We start from the raw sequence: 16,634 nt of genomic DNA, 5'->3' as shown, positions 1-16,634 counted from the left end.
CTCTAGCTGCATATGTAGCAGAAGATGGCCTAGTCGGCCATCAGTGGAAAGAGAGGCCCATTGGTTGTGCAAACTTTATATGCCTCAGTACAGGAGAACGCCAGGGCCAAGAAGTGGGAGTGGGTAGGTGGGGGAGTGGGGGTGGAGGGTGTGGGGGACTTTTGATATAGCATTGGAAATGTAAATGAAGAAAATACCTAATTAAAAATACAAACAAAAAAAACCCAAACAAACAACAACAACAACAAAAACAATGGAATAAGCAACAGTTTTCTTTTTGAGTCAACCACCAATTTACAAGAAATGAAAGAAAGAAAGCTTTGTAAACTCCACTCCATGTAAGCTCTTCATGTCTCTTAATTTAAAGATGCACATAGAAACACAAAGGCTCTATGCCACCAGACCTAGAGAAAATGTACATGACACAAATGACAAGAGCTTACATCATGTATGCATGTGAATATGTGTACAAACTACAGAAGCAGCTCATGGCAAAGCAAAAAGTAGCTCAAATTTTTCTGAAAAATTATGGATTGTGTACATTATTCAAAAAGACCGGGCAGGACTGGTGAGATGGCTCAGTGGGTAAGAGCACCCGACTGCTCTTCCGAAGGTCCGAAGTTCAAATCTCAGCAACCACATGGTGGCTCACAACCACCCGTAATGAGATCTGATGCCCTCTTCTGGTGTGTCTGAAGACAGTTACAGTGTACTTACATATAAAAAAAAAAAAAAAAAAAAAAAAGACCGGGTACCACCAGTCAAGAAGACTAATGTAATTACTGTGATTTCATTACACAATGAAATATCCTAACGCATTCTAGAATGATAAAAATTAAGGTGATTGTCAAAACCAGAAGCCCAGGTGTTTGGGAGACTATGCTTTGCTGATGGGAATGGAAGGTGGTAACTGTTACAAAGCAAAGCAAAGCAAAGCAAAGCAAAGCAAAGCAAAGCAAAGCAAAGCAAAGCAAAGCAAAGCAAAGCAAAGCAAAGCAAAGCAAAGCAAAGCAAAGCAAAGCAAAGCACTTACTAACAGAGCAGCAAGCTTTGTCTGCGTTCTTTATGTGCTTACTGCAAGTGTGTAGCAAATTATGTCCAACCCAAAATAAATGGCACTGGCAAGAATGTCCCCAACACCCTAATGTAGAAAATTCCAACCTGAAACTACCTGTCTGGTCAACAGTAGATGAGTGGTTATATTGTGTTTTGTTTATGTAAGAAAAAAATCTCTCAACTGTAAGCAGGAAGAAATTCTTAATACACTATAATGCTTGTATAAAGAAATGTGTGTGTGTGTGTTTGCTTGTGTAAATGCTTGTATAAATAAAATGTACTTAGTTTAGCATCAATCAGTCCAAAGGAGGGTGCATTGTGCAATTCACTTGTGTAAGTTTGTAGAGCCCCTGGATCCACCTGCAAAGAGGTACAGGAGAACGTTCTGAGAAATAGTTTCCACCTAACTTAATGTGCTCTTCACTTGGGTGAATACATTTACTAAACCCTACCCTTTAAAAAAAGTACAAGGTGTATTATACATAAACTATATCTTTCCAGATCTTTATATAGAAAGGGATACGATGGAAACAAAATATTTCGTTTGGGAGTGAAGAGATCGGTCAGCAGTTAAAGAGGTTGCGGCATGAACAACAGGATTAGAGTTTGAATCCTCACAACCCACGGAAATGCCAGGTGGATGTGGAGGTTTGTCTGTGATTCTAGCCTCAGAAGATAGAGATGGAGAAAACGCTAGAACAAGCTAGCTAGTCAGGCTAGCCATATCAAAATCTCTGCTCAACTGAGAGACTCTGCCTCAAAGAAAAAGAGGAGCTAAGGATGATTCCTGATATTAAACCCACACACACACACAGACACAAACACACACACACACAGAGACACACAGAGAAAGACAGAGAGACACAGAGAGAGACACACACACAGACACACACACACAGACATTCACAGACACACACACAGACAGACACAGACAGACAGACAGATACACACACACAAACACACACAGACACACACAGAAAGAGAGAGAGAGACACACACACAGAGACACACAGACACACACACAGAGACACATACACAGACACTCACAGACACACACATACACACACACACTTGCTCTCATGTACACATATGGGACATACATATACATGCACCACACACACACACACACACACACACACACACACACACACACACACATGTAAAAAGAAGAAAAGACCACAAAGTTGCCTTTTTTGTTGGGTATGATAATGCTTGCCTGTAAGCCCACCCCCTTGAGGCAGGAGAGTCTCTATTTTAAGGCTTTCCTGGCTTATATCTAGCATGATCCTGAGTTAAAACAAAACAAAAACCTAGCTGTCACCCCTCCTTCTGCACTTAAATGTAATGCCAGTGTGAACAGGACCAGAGGTATAACCCTACATGTGTTTCCTTCCCCTTTTAGATTACCCAAAGCTGACACAAAATAAACTTTTCAAAAAGTTTTTCCACAAGAAACGATCTCTGAACTTCAAACTCTCTTCAGATATTTTATAGGAACTGAGTGTTTGGTGACAATGACCTTTGTTTTCTCTGTTGCAGTTGCAACAATCAGAGTTATTTAAACAGGCTCAGTTCTTCACTCCCATCACGAACTAGCCACTCATCTTTGGTTTCAGTTTTGGAAACTGCTACAAAATGATTATATAGCAATTAGAAGCTAATGCCTGGTTACTCAATGAAACCTGAGTATCATTATCTTTGCCATGTTTGTGTGGTGATAATGGTCAGACACAGCCAGTATAGGTCAACAGGAAGTCCACTCCCATTTTCAGAGCTCTACTGCCCTCTGCTGATCCCACATCCCGAATCCATGGAAACAGAAGCCTCAGGTACTCTGAGGTCTTTGATGACTCCACGTCCTGTGTACATGTAACTACAGAATACACAGAAACTCTATGATCCTTGTTAATCCTACATCCTGCACCTATAGAGATAATGGATACATGGAAACATGGAATCCACCTTCTGCTGGACTGGAGATCCATCTGGTGGGTCTTGGAGATCTTTGATTAATATCCTGCATTTATGGAGACATGGACTCCTTGGGATATCCTGTGAGATCCCTGTGTATAAATGAAAATGCATCTGAAACCCCAACCACTGCATGGTCACCCCAGTCAGGTGATCTTAATTCACTGTCTACCATGCCCACTAAAAGACAAACATGAATCTGCATAAACTCAAGATTGTATGGACTATAAAAAGCCTTTAAAAAGTGAGGTGACCTTCAATATTAGATATGATCAAATATGTTCCCCCCAAACTGAAGTTGCCATTTAACAAGATAGTTTAGCACTTGAATATGTTGAGTATGCTGCCCAATTTGACAACCCAAGTTCCATCCTTTGGACCTCACATAGCAGGAGAGAGAACGAGTTGAGAACCAGTTCCCACAAGTTGTCCTCTGACCTTCCCAAATGTGCTGTGGTATGCACTAACCTTCTCTCTTATACACAAAGCAAATAAATGCAATGAAAATTTTAAGTAAACCATTTTAATATCAGTTTATTCTATTTACTATTTTTCCATGGAATAATTAAAATGGCAGACATCACAGCCATGGATAGCATTGTTTCTTTTTGTGCTTCGGAATTTGGTTTGCAGGCTCATTTTGACAAAGTATTTTTATTTGCTGATTTTCACTTTGTCTTCTCTATTTTGCTAAGTGTGGCCTGGACTCTGGATAAGATCAGGATTCACTATAACTGGCCATTTAGAGCCGGATTTCTGATTATCAGAGCTCTATTGGAGATGACATCAGGGCTGCTGGTGGTTTCAGCTTGGTCCTGTGTCAGGACTCTGTTTCTTTCCCCTGCTGGTTTAGATGCGTCCTTTCATGACTGCATCCTTGGCTTTGGAAGGTGGTCAGAGCAGTGTCATTGAACTGCAATGAATAGAGAGACTGAGGATGCTACTTCCACGACTCCTGGATCCTTTCTGAGACCTTGGCTTGTCCAATCCCTGACCACGGGTGGACAGAGAAAGCAATACATGCTGTCCAGTACAAAATTGTAAACTACTTAAACAGGAGTTCTGAAAATTTTCCCTCCCTCTCTACTTGATTGTATAGTTCTGAGGTATAGACTTATATAAGACATCATTGAATCACAGGGTGTGAAGACCCAAGGCATCTTTCATGTGGGGTGGCGTTCATTCTCACCAGCTTGGTGTTTGCAGTGTGTGTCCCATTACACACTGTGTCAGGCTAATGGATTGCCGGTGCTGATTCCTCATGGTAGTTTTCTTCACGTATCTTACATTTCTTCTATTACTACAGCAGAGTGGGTCCTGCAACTTACTGCCACACAGTTAATAGCCATCGATTGCACTGACTTTGAGTCTGGTTTTCTCCTCTGGTCTCCATGCTGCAAAGCTGTTAGTTCTTTGTAATACTTGTCTGGTTGCTCCAGGTTTTCACTGAACTAAATATAATATCAGAAAATTGGAATGCAGATCTGCATCTAAAAATGACCAAAATGAGACTGTTGCCAACATTCCTTGGCTCCCATAGTCAACAGTGGCTGAGAAACAGGTTGTTGTCCACTTCCGCATGGAAAGGATCAAATAGATGAAGCACAGTCACACCAACAATGAGTCTCTAGGAAGAGGAAATTACAAAGACTCCCGTCAAGGCAGCAGGGTAAGCATTGGGGCCAGTATTGTTCCTACTGCCTATAAAGACTTTCTGGATCCCCATTCTCCATGAAATCCAGAAGGTTCTTTCCTGATTATTGTAGCCTGACAACTGACATTGGTATTAGCTCTTGGTGCAGGTTGGAGGGTCAAGGGTTTACTTAGGGTAGATTAATTGTAAACATTTGTAAATTGGCTGTGAAATGTCTCCACTGATACCGAGAACTTAGTGCTAATGGACTCTCATCTGTTTGTCTGCAGACAGTTTTGTGTGGGGCCTTTGCCCAGCCTTGCAATCTAAAACTGCCTAAATCCCTTTTAAGTACTAGCCCATCCTTGTGCTTCTGCATTTAACAACGGCTGCCTTGGGTCCCTTGGAAGCAGCAGTGACTGAGGGACATTGCTTCTGTTCCCCACTACATGCCAGGCTGAGTTCACAGTCTTGCCTCCAACACAGGAGCCAGGCAGAGGCCCTCAGGCCTCTTATCTCAGTGTTAGCTCCATTGTACTTACACCTTAGCAATAATTGGCTTTTCAGCATTGGTAAGGCTTAAGCGTGCATGGCTCCTGTCAGTTCATCTAGACTTCAGGACACAGACTATGGGTTTTCTCTATCAGAACATGGTTCTTTTCTTCTCTCTCTTTTCTTCAAACTGCTCTTTAATTTCTCCAATTCTCTCCTGATCCTCTCCTAAAAGTGACAAACTATCAGCTAACACACCTAATACTTAGACATTTCATGTGAGTTTTCCAGTGTTCAGACTTTTGATTTTCATCATACAGAGGACTCTTACAGGTTTTGATGGTGGTCACAGTATGATATTTTCCTGGCGAGCTCTATGCTATAGTAACTGCTAAAGTTTCAACAGCTAGCATTTGGCTGCTAAGACAACTGCACCCAAGTTGGTTTATAGTTACTTTTCTGCTTGCCTTCTTGTGGAAATACCTATGTTAATTTGATTTCATGTGCAGTGATTTAAAAAGATGAGATGGCTCCATGAACCAAGATATTTTCCACCAAGATTGGTGACCTGTGTTTGAGACAGGAGACTCATGTAGTAGAAGGTGGTCCTCTGACTTTCCCCCACAGGCTGAGGCACAAAAACTCTCACACAACAACAAATTAGTAAAAATGTTTTTAAATTAAAAAAGAAAAAAATCGTTAGGCATTGACTTCCTTCCATGGAACAGCCCAGCTAAAGGCAGTTGAACCAAAGTGCATGGGTACCTCTGCCTGCTAACAAAAGACTTAGGAGATTAACAAAACTTCTTGGGTTCCTATCACATCTCAGTATGAAGATCGAAGGTCTCAAGCAAATATTTCAAGGGACAGATTTGTAAGGATACCAGTCTCATTTGCTCCACCATTTTTACTTCTCATTCTCTCTTCAGCTCATCTGTTAAGGTTGGCCTTGAAGTCTATCCCTGGCCCCAGTGAGACTCCATGGGAACTGGCCATGGATGTACTTAAGATGCCTTTCCTGGGAAACACCTTTATCCTAACAGACAGTCAATTAATGCCTAAGTCTATGACCTATGACCCGTATCTCCACAGACAGTGTTTAAATGGCAGATTCACTTGTAGCTTGTGTGTATGGTGCAGTCCTACCTACCGGGCCACTTTCTAAGAGTCTTCTCAAGGAATGTGCAATGGGTTACTAGGTGAGACACAGGGGAGGCAGCACACCAAACACATGAAATAATAAGAGGTTCCAGAAGAAAAAAGGCAGTGTGTTTTCACACAGCCAGAGCAGAAACATGGCCAGGCCAGAACTGGGTGAGTCTTGGCCAACTTTATTAGCCCAGGCTGACTTAAGTGGACCAGCTCCATTGCTTGTTCAGGAATGCAGAAGTGAAACAAGACAAACAAGCCGAGAAACCAAAAGTTTGTCGTGTGGGGAAGCCTCTTCCAGGAAGGAGGGAGTTCATGGAGAGAGAGACTAACGCCATGGGTGAGAGTTTTCCTTGACCTGTAAATGTCAATAAACGTTGAATAGCCTTTCTTTTCAAAGCAGATTTTAGCGGAACATGCGTGTTAGGTTTCTATTTTGACATGTCTAGCAACTGCAAATACTGGGAGTGTCTTTTTATTATATAGAGCCATGTTGTGTGCAGATGAATGGCTCCAAGAGCTATAGAAAACCCCTCGACCTAATCCTTTTTGCTGCTTTGCTCTGTTTTGTTTTGTGTTAGGCAGGAGACTATTCAGGAAGATGGCAGAAAAAGCATTCTTATTTTTCACCTTTAAAAATATTTATTATGTAACATACAAACTTAGTATGTGAAGAGCTCTCAAATATCATGTAGCTCAATTTCTAAATCGTCAAATTATTGAAGTTTTATGTTCTGTTCAGAGTTACAAAAGGGTTTTTGCAAACTAATGCCACAATTCAATAAACAGGCCAATATTTTAAATAGAAAAATTTGAAGTATACACTTCTTGAAAAGGTGATAATCAAGTTCAAAAACTAGATTTGAAAGACTAGAAAAATAAATATTTTTCAAATAAAAAGAATGGTTCTTTTTATTATTATTATTGAAAATAGACTATTTTCACACACAACATATCCTGATTATAGTTTCCCCTTCCTCCACTCCTACCAGTTCCGCCCCACCTCCCCTCCATGCCAGATCCACTCTCTTTCTTTCATTCATTAGAAAATAACAGGCTTCTAAGAAATAACAATCAAATAAACAAAATAAAATATTATATGATGAAGCAAAAGCAATGCTGTTGAAGTTGGACATGACAACCCAACAGGAGAAAAAGTCCCAAGGGCAGGCACAAGAGCACAGGGTGAAGAAAAAAATCTGAACAAGAACAACATCAAGTTATGCTTGAAGACAAGTCCATCAGATGAATAGCAGACTCACAACAGCTAACCTCCAAGCCAGCAGGGCCCAGGAGGCTGTGCTACCCAGCCTATAAAGGGAAATCTTCCAACCAAGATTACTGTGCCTCCTAAGGCTACTCTTCAGAAATGGAGAAATAAAGATAAGTATAACTTCAGGGAATTCTTGAAGCCAAGATGGGTTTCATTTTTTAAAATGCTTAAGAAAATCCTATACCCAGGAATGGAAAAAGGAAAAAATGAAAGAGTACAGCCAACATGGCAAGCGATAAGTCTCAGTAGCTGAGTACATGCAGGAGAGAAAAGTAGGAAACAAAACGAACAAAAACCATCATCAGCACAGCAGCCACCAAACGTCAGAGATAGAGAACAGGAACTAACAGAAGGATACTCAAAAGCAATGAGAAGAAATTGAATGACATGACTGACATAAGTCCATAGCTTTGAGAAATAATTTGAAATACAAAGATAAAGACCAGAGTGGATGTATTAAACACTACAACTCAGTAACAGGATCCTTAAAAGAAACTCACCAGTAAAGACATTTAGAGAAATGTCTTTTCCAGTGAAAGAATGGAAAACGGTTTTCCCAGGAAATGGAAGTGAAAAAAATGGCAGAAGAAAACTAAGAAAACTAGACTTTAATATTTAAAAGGTAAGAAAGCACAAGGAAGGCTTTTGCTGTTTACACAGATAGGATTTCTTGCCAGTATTGTGAATTTCAAGTCATAAAAGCACACTATAAAGAGTAAAGGTTTTCCCACACATATTTATCCATAAAGTTTCCTCTAGTGTAAGTTCTTTTATGTCTTTAAAACAACTAGAACAAAAAATAAAAAATAAAAAACTTCTCGACATGTCTGAGGAATGTAGAATGTCTCCAATGTGAGAAATTGTGAAAGGCTTACCTGAGTGGCTTGCAAGGAGAGAGCGTCTCTTCAGTTGCATTCTTATGTGCATACTAGATTTTACTCTGGAGTGAAAGATTCTACCAAATAGTTTACATTTGCAAGTTTTCTCTCTACTGTGCTCTTTCATGTTGTCCAGAACACCTGAAAGAGCAATGGACTTTCCCATCTTACTTGCATACACAAGATTTCCTTGATGAACTCGTGTGTGCATTTGAACATCTCCCCTTTCTTGACAGAAACTTTTCGATGCTAGTTAACCACTAAATCCACAGTGTAGCTCTCCAGTGTGAGAAATCTCATGATTTTGAAGAGACCTAAGCCATTCGAAGGACTTAGCACATTATTTACATTTAGCTTTTTGTTGTTTTTGAAGTACCGGGAGAATGGAATGAATGCAAGAATTTTACAAAGAAATCCAATTACCCATCACAATTAGAAAATGTCCAAGCCATGTGTGTAGTCAATAATGCTCTTCTTGCTGCTGTTGTTCAGTTGCATTTCTTAAAGGGATCTGAGTTCAGCAAGACTTCCTTTCCTTTCTGGGGGCAGGTTGGGGCGGTGTGTGCTCTGTGTGGTCACACAGACATACTCACTACTCTGTCTTTCTGAGTGTATTTCTCTTTGACTGCCGTGGACCCTTCTGCATTCCAGCCCTCATTTCTTGTTGCTCCTGCCCCTTTGGCCCTCCCCTGAGTCAGGCAGACTTCTTGGTAGACTTAATGGTGTTGTTGCCATGTCTGTCCACAATGAATGTTCCATTTGGGGCAGGGTCTCCAATCTATTATTTTTTTGTCTTTTCTACCTTAACTTCCTCTACAGGCTCTAAGCATACTATTTATTCTATCAATTTGTTTTTTCTTAAAAAGTAAGATCTTGCCACGTAGCACAAGCTAGCCTCAAACGTACTAGATAACCAAAGATGGCATCATGCCTCAGCCTTAGGGTACTTCAATTACAGGCATGCTTCAGTATTTCATTGCCCCTTCACCAATAATTTATTTATTTTTTTAGATTCCTGAGGCTCTGGTTCGGACTTATCACTTTCAGATTGCAAGTAAGACATTAGCGTGGCATTTAACAATGTAAAACGATAAAATCAAATAGGATGTATTAAAATTGGAGCTCTCATGTTCTCTGTAGTAGCTATAGGTGCAGGCCAGCCAGGAAGGATACAGGCTTCCTGTGCTGTGGCTGCCTGCCTCCTCCTGCCCAATCTGTGTGGTATATGTGGCAACATAGTTTTGATCTAGTTTTTCTCTAATGAAGAAGAAAGTTAAGGGAGGGTTTTATAGCCCCTGCTTTCCTGTTTTATGTTAGACTTTATGGTTTTGCATTCCAAATTCCATTACAAAAGTTAAAATAGAAAAAAAAATCTGAAGCTCAGAAAGTTCCTGGGGTTTGTCTGGAAGCAAGACAATGAATCTAACAAGATTTCATTAAATGAAACTCCAATCAAAGGCAAGAAGTTTCTATTGGTTTTATAAACTTTATCCCTAACGGGAAGATAGATTCAAAGTGAGGCTCAGAATAAATTTATTAGACCCCCTTAAAGGCTTCTGCAAAAATTGATTTATGTTTTAATGCAGTTCTGCCCCATAGGAATTGAGTTTCATATAAACCCAGAGTTGTGAAACCAACATTTCACGAAACATGAAGAACTCTGCTTTTAATCTTAATTTTAAAATGAGCAAATGGTAGAGAAGCAGGTTGTTTTGCCTCGGCCGCCTCACCATAGTTACCTCAAGAATACCTTAAGGGGTTGGGACCAGTAAAGTTCCAATTATGAAGTGAGTGTTTGGCATTCGTCATGGGCACCCCAGACACCATGCCCTGGGCAAGGTTTAGTAACTGTCAATGTTGTTTCTCACTTCTGTGGAGGGGAGACAGCATGGGGGCACGGCAGGGAGGCACCGATGGCTCCAGTGTGGCTGGGATGCTTGCTCACATGTAGCTTCAGAGTGGGAAAACAGACAGTGGAGCTGGAAGGTTCTCTGGGGCGGGATGGAGTGCTAAGGGGAACAGAGATGATGGGAAAGAAAGCCTTTGCTGCATTGATGGGTGATTGGTGTTGATTATAAGTTGGTGGGATTCAGAATCACCATGGAAGCAAATCTCTGGATGAGTCTTCAAGAGATTCCCTCCATTAGATAAATTGAGGTGAGGAGAGCCATTTAAACGTGGCTGGGGTCCTGGACTGGAAAAAGAGAAAGAAAACAACACACCAGGCAGCATTCATCTCCCTCTGCTTCTTGACCTTTAATGAAAGATGATGAGCAATTCCTACTCCTGTGGCCATGAACTCCTTGCCACATTAGGCTAGATCCTCACACTATCACCAAAAGGAAGATTTTATTCTTTAACTTGTTTCTGTCAAGTGTATTGTCACAGAGACAAGACAGAAGGGAGTGCAGCTGATAACGATTAAACGCTGGCAGACTGGGTCGTATTTATCTACTCTTGTTGATCATCTCTAGGAACAGCGAAGAAGATATATCTGCATCTCAGTTGGAGAAACGGGGTACAGGTCCTTTCTCTAGCTTTACCTATGATTCATTAGGGAACAGGAATCCATATAGCAAGGGGGTGTTTCCAGAGGGCAAGGGAACCTGCAGGCTAAGAAATAAATAGATCGGCTATTTTAATTGTAAGAGGTTCCTGGAGTTTTCACTAAAATCACTGACATCCAAAGTATGCAATGCCGACTGAACACAGCATAATTCAAATGTAAGATTTTTTTTTTTTTGCAGTGTGATGTTTCAAATAGAAAACGCTGTTATTGAAAAACGTAAGAATACACAATGAATCAACCTGGTAACTTCCCGAGGAAGGCAAGACATGAGCGGTCTGCAACAGCAGAGTGAAATGGCTGACTCAGAACCACCCAAAAGCAGAGCTACCATGGAAAAGATTTAATACATGAAACACATGGAATAAAATGTCACCAAAATGCCAAAATGAACACAAAGTTCGTCTTTTAAATGTGGTATTGTGAGGCAGAGAGATGGCTCTAAAGGCAAAGCATTGACTGTCTAAGCTTGAGGACCCAAGTTCAGGCGCCAGAACCTATGTAGAGCTATGGATGGTGACTTACATCTGCCATTCCAGAGTGCCTGCGATAAGATGGAGTCAGCTACAGGAGAAACCTGGAATCCCATGGGCCAGCTAGCTTGTCTCAAAGAAGACAAAGATCACATAAATAAAGATAAATCTTTTTTAAAAAATGACACTTAACTCGACCCCCTTTTCTAAAGGAACATGCATGTAGTGTTATATTAAGGTATATAGCGTCTTTCAAATAACAAATATCTTTAAAAAAAAAAAAGCAACCCTAAGAAAGAAATTAGCTAAGAAAACAAATTAAAACTGGCTACCCATGTCCTGATTAGTTCAGTGACAGCCCTAGACAGTCTTGATAGCAAGTGAGAGGAAACCCTCTCCAGGGCAAGTACATACCAGACCCGCAAAGGTAGCTTTGATCAGGCCTGGAAAACAATGGAATCCAAATACCCAAAGCCTTGTCTATCTGGACAGCAACAGTTAAGACAACTGGATTTCTCCATTTCTGGAATACTTTCACTTATTTATTTATTTTACGTGTTTGGATAGAGTGGCCAGAGCACACGTGGAGGGCAGAGGATAACTTGTCGGAGTCCTTTCTTGGCTTCCACCATGTAGGTTCAGGAGGATTGAACTCACGTCCTAACTTGGACGCAGGTGCCTTCCCACACTACCATGGCAATGATGAATATCTGATGAATCTTGCTTTACAAAACAAAAGATACAGCGGCTCCTGCATCATTCTGCACGCTCCTCTCTTCAACAGGATACAAGTGTTTTTATTTATCATATGTAGGAGTTCTACTGAGAGAGATGCTAAGACCTGAACAATGGAGCTTAAGGACTATTCCTCTGCAGCCCCTGACTCACAGGATCTTGCCACCATGCGTAGCTTGTCACCATGTGTCATGGGTACTTGTATGTTCAGACCCTCCTGACTTCTCCAAGCAACACCAGGGCCACTGTGAGAATGGGTGTGCTGTGTCTAATGCCTCTCCAACCTCGTGTGTTCTTTAGTTTTCTTTGGCACATGTGTCTAGTCCACAGGCTCTGACAGCAAAAGGACTGCCTGCAGGCCAGGATAATCTGAAGAGATAGTTTGCCTTCTTTATATGGCAGTAGCTTCTACAAAATCTGCCAATTTCCCCCAAGTTCATGAGGTAGCCATTTTCTTCAATGGGAGAAAACGGAATTATTGGAATGGCTCACTGGATGAAGATAATCGTTACCAAGTCTGATGACTTGAATTAGATCTCCGGGCCTTGTGCAGTGGAAGGAGAGAAGCAAGTGTAGCCAAGTTGTTCTCCGAATAAGACTGCTCACACTTATATAGACATACACATGGGGGGGGATAAATAAATGCAGCAAAATTCATAAAAGCTATTTCTCTATATGCTGTCCGTTTAGTACATCATTTGACCTTTCTTTAAGCAGACCATGGTTACGTGGAAGAAGTGATGTATTCACATCCCTGTGCTCACATTCTTGGTGACAGCATCTTCCATCACCCAGTCCAGCATTTCACAGGGCACCGTTTTATACTCCATGGGCGCAGACGTTTAGATTAAGCTAGTTCTGTTCCCACCGAGGACTGGCATGCATTCATTTATACAGCTCAGTGGTGTCTGGAGACACAGCATAAGAAAAGCTGGTGGGACTTTGTTCCAAACAATGGTCCGATCAGCGTTTACAGTGTTGGAAACGTCCAGACTTTAAGCCCATCTGCAGAAGAGGCGGGTGTGAGTCACTGCAGTGTTGCTTCTGGGCCTGATCTGGATGCTCATGACAGCACTTAATGTTTAAGAAGACTGTATTTCTAAAATCCAAGGAATTCATTCAGGAACTGAGGAGGTTCGGAAGTCTTGCTGCGTGGCCATACAACCCAGACAAGCTCTATTTTCTCTCTGTACTGCTTTGGCAAATTCTTTAACCTCTGAAATAAAAAAAAAAAAAAAAAAGTCCCATAGCTACCACTGAATCTTCTGTCAAACTTAAAGTACTTAAGCTCATTAAAGTCCCTTTGTAAATTTTATCACATATAACCACTGAGTGGGATCACATTTTATTTCTCATTAACCTTGTTGCTATCGTCATATCCTAAATATATTTATTTGGTTGTCGTGTATTTGATGATGTGCTTGTGGTCAGAAGCAATTTTTAACAAGGCACATGGCTGAGTCTGCACTCAGGAGATTCCAATCTCTGGGATGATTTCTTTGTGAATTTACAGTGTCCCAAGCCAGGAGACAATGAAGGACAAGGCAGGCTTCCTGCAACAGAGCCATGGTCCCAGAAATAAAAATAGAGACACTGCTGCCCTCCAGTGGACATATAGAGAAATGGCAAGGTGTTGGCATTCTTGAAGTTGTGTTGGATTTCACACAAACGCTTCATATCTCTTGAGCAAAAGATCACCCACTGTCCTAATTATTTAAGGTAGATATCATGAGGCTTTATGCTCCTGTGAGAGAAGGCAGGTTTTAGAAAGTGGTTTTTGAAAACTTGGGTCTAAGGAATGGGAGAAAGGCTGTGTAAAAAGTTTGGAACCCTTACAACAATTTGTTTAAAGGGAAATGAATTAAAAAGAGACATTGTTCAGTCAATATTTAATACCAGGAGTCTCTGGGGCTCAAGGAGTTGCTCTCCAGCTTCACATATGGAGGGGTTGGCAGTTCGAGAACATGTCTTCTACGGAGACATTTTAACGTCCGGGAGAAAGATGAGAAGATGAGGAACAGCTGCTGAAGGAAGGACAGCAGGGGACAGTCCACAGCTCGGAGGCTGGCTCAAGCCACACAGCTGCTGAGGGCAGGATACAATGGGGGACATCCACAGTCGGGGAGTCCACAGACCCGATGCTGGAATGAGTCACACAGCTGCTGAGGGGAGGACAGATTGTGGGACAGTTCACAGTCGGCAGAGTCCACAATCCTAAGGCTGGAGTCATGCTTCTCACAGCTTCTCCTGAAAGCCAGGTGTTGGTGATGGGGAGAGAACCAGGACAAAGAAACACAACGCCCAAGACCCCCCTTATTCAGCCAAATAATATATATTATACCAAAGGGGCGCTGTTTTAACGGGTAAAGTGCTTGCCGTGCAGTGTGAGGCTATGGCGTGGATCTGCAGAAGCCATATAAAAATGACTGGTACAGGAGAACACGCATGCAATCCCTGTGCTGGAAGAGTGGGTATAGGCAGTTGCCTAATTCCCCAACAGCCTAGCCGGAGTGGCAAGCCCTGGTTATCAGTGAGAAACTGTCTCAAGAGAGACAAGCAGATGGCATATATCCTTCCTAGCGCTGTGACGCTTTAACACCATCTCTCATCTAATGCTGACCACCAACCATGAAATTGTTTTCTTTGCTACTTTAATAACTGTAATTTTGCGAGTTATGAATCATAATGTAAATATCTGTCTTTTCCCATGGTTGTGACCCCTGTAAAACAGTCATTTGCCACAACTGCCAACCCATAGGTTGAGAAACAATGACCTGGATTGATTTCACCACACACACACACACACACACACACACACCTGCATACATACATTCAGAATATGTGTGTATGAATGAACGAGAAAGAAATGTAGGTTAATAAAAAAGACCTTTGAATAAATTGACTGCTAAGGCTTTCCAAATGAGATGGAATGTATCAAAATGGACAGATACAAGTGAGAAGCCACACTCTTCTTCCTGCTTGGAATCTACAGAGAAATGGACATAGGTGCTGGCCCTTCCATGTTTGAAGATATTAAGTGTGTGTGAGTGAGTGTGTGTGTGTGTGTGTGAGTGTGTGTGTGTAAGAACTTCAATTTGATTTGAGATCCCAGTGAGACTGGTACCGATCCTGTTGGTTCTGATTAGGAATTCCCTGGGCCAATAGATTGAGAAAAGATCTTTACCAGCCCTACATCCGATAGATACAAATATATACAAAGAACTCAAGAAGTTAGGCTCCAGACAATCAAATAACCCTATTAAAAATTGGGGTACAGAGCTAAACAAAGAATTCTCACCTGAAGAATACCGAATGGCTGAGAAGCACCTAAAGAAATGTTCAACATCCCTAGTCATCAGGGAAATGCAAATCAAAACAACCCTGAGATTCCAATTCACACTAGGCAGAATGGCTAAGATCAAAAACTCAGGTGACAGCAGATGCTGTCGAGGATGTGGAGAAAGAGGAACACTCCTGCATTGCTTGTGGGATTGCAAGCTTGTACAACCACTGTGGAGATCAGTCTGGTGGTTCCTCAGAAAATTGGACATAGTATCACCTGAGGACCTAGTAATACCACTCCTGGGCATATATCCAGAAGATGCTCCAACATGAAATAAGGACACATGCTCCACTATGTTCATAGCACCCTTATTTATAATAGCCAGAAGCTGGAAAGAACCCAGATGTCCCTCAACAGAGGAATGGATGCAGAAGATGTGGTAGATTTACACAATGGAGTACTACTCAGCTATTAAAAACAGTGACATCATAAAATTCTTAGGCAAATGGATGGAACTAGAAAATACCATCCTGAGGACACCTCCCACGCTCCTCTCCAGACTGTTGTACTCATGGCCACCTTCGAGGAGGTGAGTGTGTTGGGCTTCGAGGAGTTCAACAAGGCAGTGAGGGAGCATGAGGGCAAGACCATTGTCTTCAGCGGTTCTAAGGATACTGAAGGGAAGAGCTGGTGTCCTGACTGCAAGGAAGCTGAGCCAGTCATCCGAGAGGGGCTGAAGCATGTTACCGAAGACCGTGTGGTCATCTACTGCCAAGTAGGAGACACGCCTTACAGGAAAGACCCAAATAATGACTTCAGACAAAAGCTGAAAATAACTGCAGTGCCTACACTACTTAAATATGGAACACCTCAAAAACTTGTGGAGTCTGAGTGCTGTCAAGCCAGCCTGTGGAGATGATCTCTGAAGATTAAGATTTGATGACCTTGCCGGACTGTGGTGGCACATGCCTTTAGTCCCAGCACTCGGGAGGGAGAGACAGACGCAGCTGGATCTCTTTGAGTTCGAGGCCAGCCTGGTCTACAAATTGAGTTCCAGGACAGCAAGGGCTACATAGCAAAACCCGGCCTGAAAAAAACAAACCAAACCAAACAAACAAAAAAGCC

The 16,634-nt window shown here is 41.7% G+C and overlaps 1 pseudogene; it reads left to right on the top strand.

The window, feature by feature from the left end:
- Positions 1–16,080: 16,080 nt before the first annotated feature.
- LOC110291126 (thioredoxin domain-containing protein 17 pseudogene) lies at positions 16,081–16,428 on the top strand (annotated as a pseudogene).
- The last annotated feature ends 206 nt before the right edge of the window (positions 16,429–16,634 follow it).

This window comes from Mus caroli, unplaced genomic scaffold (genome assembly GCF_978045245.1).
Source record: "Mus caroli unplaced genomic scaffold, Mus_caroli_1 scaffold_3, whole genome shotgun sequence".
Lineage (NCBI taxonomy): Eukaryota > Metazoa > Chordata > Mammalia > Rodentia > Muridae > Mus > Mus caroli.
Note: the sequence above shows the minus strand (reverse complement) of the source record. Positions and strands in the feature narration are given on the sequence as shown.